Source organism: Notothenia coriiceps, unplaced genomic scaffold (assembly GCF_000735185.1).
Source record: "Notothenia coriiceps isolate Sejong01 unplaced genomic scaffold, NC01 NC01_scaffold00021297, whole genome shotgun sequence".
Classification (NCBI taxonomy): Eukaryota; Metazoa; Chordata; class Actinopteri; order Perciformes; family Nototheniidae; genus Notothenia; species Notothenia coriiceps.
In genome coordinates, this window is record NW_011353998.1 from 15,800 (window position 1) to 21,410 (window position 5,611).

The 5,611-nt window shown below is 41.3% G+C and overlaps 1 protein-coding gene across 1 annotated transcript in view; it reads right to left on the bottom strand.

The window, feature by feature from the left end:
* LOC104953198 (E3 ubiquitin-protein ligase NEURL1-like) overlaps positions 1 to 5,611 on the bottom strand; it is a 31,331-nt gene that overhangs the window by 15,362 nt on the left and 10,358 nt on the right. The window lies entirely within an intron of this gene.

A 5,611-nucleotide genomic window follows, 5' to 3' on the forward strand; every position in this document is an offset into this window, starting at 1 on the left:
TGTTTCTGTAATGTCATTCCGGCACATTAAAAAAAGTAAATGGTGACTTTTGGTTTTGAACCAGACACAACAATGGCCTTGTGGGTAATACAGGTTGTTTATCCACCCTGTTTTCCTCAGTCCGCAGATCATACAGAATACTTTTCTTCAAATAGATTCAAGCAATAAGCCAGACATTTTAATTCACCATGATGAAGTAGGTATTAATAATGAAGTATCAATATCATTACCCTGTCCCAGCACTCTTGGCTGCCCTGATGTTCACTTTGCCTGTTCCTATTACAAAGCCCCCTCACTTCATGCTTTGTTTGAAGTGAGAGGCCTCTGTGATGAGCGCTTTATCTTGCCATCCTGAAAGCAGAAGCCCACTGGGTGAGGCGAGCCTTCAAGTTTAACATCCCTCACTCCAAGTCTGAGGCATGGCTCCAATTCAGCTCAACTGAAAGCTAAATTGCTCTCCAGTCAACACAAAGCAATAGATCAAGAGCTGCAAAGGCGAGATTAGAGATGCTTCCTAATTCAAAGCAGCCAGAAAGTAAAGATGATTCACACCTCAGTGGAAATTCCAAGATTTTGCTCTGTTAAGGAAGATGTGCCTCAGATCGCTTTCATTGTTCTGCTATTCCGGCGCTGGTGTGCTGCCAAGGCTCTTTGGTTTCAGTAATGATTGTTAGAAATGTACAGAGAAAAACCAGGTGGTCTGTGATGCACGGCTGCCAAGCCAAAATGTAATTTAACAGTAAGGTAAAAGAGATGATCTCTTTGTGTGATAGCGGTGCAACCGAGACATTAGCTTTGCAAATGAAAAGATGTTAGGTTTAGGTGAGAAAACACTTAAATGCTGAATTGCTGAGTTGCACATTTAAAGTGTAGATTAAAGCTAACTGTCATTTTTATAGAGGTGGCTGCATGGTCACTTTACTCTTAGTGGATGCTAAGTGGGTCAAGCTAACATAGCGTAACATTAGCCCAACTTCAAAGTAGTGAATCAACTTATTTAACATGCAAAGGGCCAAGTTTAAACCCCTTTCACATTATGTTGCAACACATTTTTACTGACTTAGTTTTTATTGAAATGGCTGCATGGATAGTATTCTGCCAGTTGCTGTTAAGTGGGGCAAGCTAACATAGCGTAGCATTAGCCCAAAAATGAACGTAGTGAATTAACTTGTTTAACATGCAAAGGGCCATGTTTAAAATCCTTGCACACTATGTTGCAAGACCTGCAACAAGATAAAGTGTAATTACTTTGTCTTAAGTGTTTCTCTCTCTCTCCTGCACGTCTAGTTAAAGCTAAGATTGTTCCTTTCTAGCATATTTTAACCTCCGCTTCCTTTTCCTCCGCTGTCACTGAAGACTCACAGGATGTATTTATAGATGCCTCTTCCTCCACAGACAAACACTTGTGACATCTTTAAAAGGCCGGAGCTGTTGTGTGCCTTAAGAGCTGCATTAATAGAAGACGGCATTCACTGTTGCATGCCAGTTTGCATTATAGAGCTGACAAAGATACTGCCTTGTTACTGCCAACCCTTTGCTGTCACTGAATATAAAATAAATGTTAAGAAATTCAAGAATATTTTTGCATGTGTAAAAAAGTGCCTACAAAACAGCCAATAAAAAAGGATTCTACAGACTTTCTCAAGCTCTGGGATAAATGGGCATCTACCAATCAGTGGTTCAATCACCAGCCATGTAGTCAACATGTCAAATTGTCCTTAACCCCATATTGGTCCAGTAGGCATTTCTACAGTAGGCTATTGAAGATTATGTAAATCGCCTTGGATTCAAGCTTAACGACAGTAATGTAACGTAACAATTGACATTCAGAAAGGCACACATGAACATAGCAGGATCACCAACAGCTGCCTGCACCTGGTTGGGAGGCAATATGCTTGGCGGGGCGTGAATGAAGCATCACGGCCCACCACTGACAGGCAAAGTGTCCCCCCCTGCAGATACATCTTGTTGTCCCTGCTGTGTGCGGCTCACAGCCCTCCCTCCCGCAGCCTCTCCACCTCTGTTTCCTGTTTTTCATCTCGTGAGCTTTTACTTCTCTCTACTAATGTGCGTAGACGCTTCCTGTCTCAAGACACCTGCGGTAAATACTGAGACAAACAAAGTAACAACCTCTTGACCCCTTTGTCCTGTCCGTGGCTGTATTTTCTAAATGGGAAGACATGGTTGGCCTCAATTGGCATTCTTTTAAAACAATGAACACTTAGCAAAAAACATTTAATTGAAGCAAATTAAGCAAAGTTCACCAGCCACATAAAGATCAATACCCTGATCTGTTGGTTCCTGACCCCATCCATCCTTGGCTGAATGGATGATTATATTCACAATAAATCACTCTTTGAAGAGGAATTAATCACACGATAAAACATGTGGTTAAGGAACTAAAAGGGGCTCATTACTCATTTAAGGACAGAAGGGGTATATCAAAGGAAGTTAACACTACAAGAGTTTCACTGTACTTAATCTGTGTCGGACATTTATCATCATGAGACTGCTCCAACTGACTTTATCTCTGTTTGCTGCTTTGCAACATTCAAGTAAAACTTTACTTTATTCCCTATTGAGCATTATATTGTAAGTAGAATGTAAACATCTCTTCAATGCTACTACTACTTTGGGGTCATTTATTCGTCTGTGTATACACCTGCCTCCAATTTAGGGGGGTGGGCTGACTTTGTGCTACATCTGTCTCAAAGTCAACAAAACAATTAAGTTGTTCTATTACAGGTTGGAATGTTCAAGGTTAAATGTTCATTGTAGAACAAAGTATTTCAAACAAAATGCAGGTTTTGCACCTTTATGCTACGTAGAAATAAACTAAACATAATAATAATGTTATGGGTCAAGTCAACTAGTCAAGAGGAGCAACGCAGATGCACAGACGCGGATGTATACAAAAGTTGAGTCTCTGGTGGTAAACACCCCTTATGAAATGGATGGGCTGTCAGGGTCGTTTTAACCAGCCTTAGTGTGTTAAAGTTTAAACGTTTTATCTTCCGAAAGAATACCACATAAGGAGATTGTATAATGTTTTCTGTGACTCTGGAGGAGCTTTCTAAAGTTTGAGAAAATAACCCTTGATGATGTCTTTAGGGTTATGTTAGCTTGGGCTTGGTAACAACAGATGGCCTGACTGATCCTGGATTTGTAGAAGCTCACAATCTGTGTGTTTAAAATCCAATATCTGGCACATTTTTCTGACAGGCTTTAGAACAGAATAAACTAACAGTTAGAAAGCCACTAAGGGAGTTTAACAGATGCAAGGCATTTATCAGGCAGAGAGGGTATAGCAAACACAAGCTAGTGGTTGCATTCTGGGGAGTGTGTAACTCAGTCCTTTATCTAAATGTCTGGATATCTTAGCCTCTTCTGTATCGATATTGACCATTTTTTACTGTCCCCCACAATCCAAAACTATATCATGTTTTAAAGGTCCCCTATTATACTGTTTTTCATCAGTATATTATAGGTCTCAGATATATACAAAACATGTCTCTGAAGTGTTTGGCTCGCAATACCAAACAGATCATTGTAGCAACCCTTTGTTTCAGCCCTGTTTCAAAAGAGCTGATTCTGTGTCTGTTACTTTAAATGAAAATAAGGAGCCTCTCCCCACACCTCTCTGAGAGATAGTTGGTTAAAAAGAACACAATGGTGCTCTAGGAGGAGATTCAGGTGATCTTTTTTTAAATGTTGAAGTTAAAAGCATCAATCTGGTGCACTTTGAGAGCAACATTAGGAGATCTATGGATACATCTCTCAACATCCATATGAAATAGAACTGTAAGCAGATTTATTTTTCTTTATGGATATTTTAGAAATCACTCCCCTTTTAAACTCTATTCTTGTTTATTAATAACATCTTTTTTTTACTCTCATATAGTATTTTATACCTGTTTACTTTATTCTCTTATTTTTTTATAACTATAATGATCATATAAGGATGTTCCTTTTCCTCACCGGTTGTAGAAAAAGCTTCTTATATTCGTTAGCATAGCTAGCTAACCAGATGCTAATATAACAACACAGTTATTGACTGTATGATCAGTATGACAGATGAACAGATCGCCAATGGCCTTTCAACTAAAGACACAGCCACGCAAACACTGCGGCATGTGTACGGCTCCTTATGGGTACTGCAATTTTTGGAAGTGGCGGAACGACGTTCTGGTGCTCTCCGGCAGAAATGCACTCCTGTCAGACGAGACATATACCACGTGATGACACGTTACAGAGCGTCCACACCAGAGTTCCCGTTAGCCGGTAATTACCGGACTACGACCGGTAAAATATGCTGATCTGTTGGTAATGCCTCGGGTTTCAGGTGGGCATGTAAACAAATGCATAATGCTGCGCTATACTTTGCGGCCTCACCCGGTTGCATAGCAACGCTTATTGTTTAGGTGTCTTTTGATAAGCAGGTAGTCCTATCATTAGCTAGAACTAGCTAGATCTGATCGATATGGACATAAACGCGAGTGAAGTCTAATCTGACGGGAGAGAGAGATCAGCTGCTGCTGACGAGTCGACGCGCAGCCCTGCATGATCACATGCAGCGGTGAGCGGACAAAACACACACTTCAGGTTAGAATATCACACGTAGCTATTTTAATTACCTCTCAAACTACCTAAACTAGTTATAGATATGTTTAGTTTTACGGTCGGGTCACTCATTACTGGATCCGTGAGCTGCATGATACTGACGGTCTGTCAGGAGAGGGAGACAGCGCTCCGTTTATTATTCCCGTGTTATTTTAAGTTACTGTTCACTTTTGAATAATGTAGTTAATCTACTATAATTAGTTTGTTTAATATCGAATCATATCAATTTGTTTTAAAACACAATAAATAACAAAGAAGACCTTTGACCGGCACTTTTCTCATTTAGTCCGGAAGATTTAAACTTTAACGGACATGTTGACCGGCGAAAAAAGTATTGCAACGGGAACTCTGGTCCACACAGCAGCGTGCGTTGACGCTTGGCGGTGGGCGTGTCTGAAGCTTGGGGAGTCAACGCGAGCAACGCGACCAACAACCAATCACATGAATCTCCCGCCCCCGACATACAAAGCAAAATGCTAGCATTCCATGCTAGCTATATATACTGTCTATGCCTGCTAGCTGTCCATTCAATGTTTAAACGAGGTACACTGGATATAAACTCCCCAAACAGGCGAAAACCTACCAGTTTCACCCACTATCTCTGCCACCTCCCTCCATGCCTGGTTCCTCCGGTTTGTATCCCGGTAGATGAACAGAGACTGATCATACAGCACCGGGTGATTCACTACTCGCAGCATACACGCGGTTTGATTGGCTAGCAGTTGTACTGGCAGATTTTCATAAACGGGATTTGATTGGCTGACGCTTCCGTCAACGCTTCTGAGCAACGCGTAGCTACGCTCCCCACAATGCAGTTCGGCGAAGCGTGACGTCACCCGATTCAAAGTGAATGGGCAGAAGCGTTGAAGCTTCAACGCACGCCGCTGTGTGGACGGGCTCGTGTTGTGTTCAAGAACCCTGACCTTGGCCAGGAAAAACAGGCACTCGCTTGTTTAATTTTTTTGCAGTCTAGATTTCTTACTTTTATTTC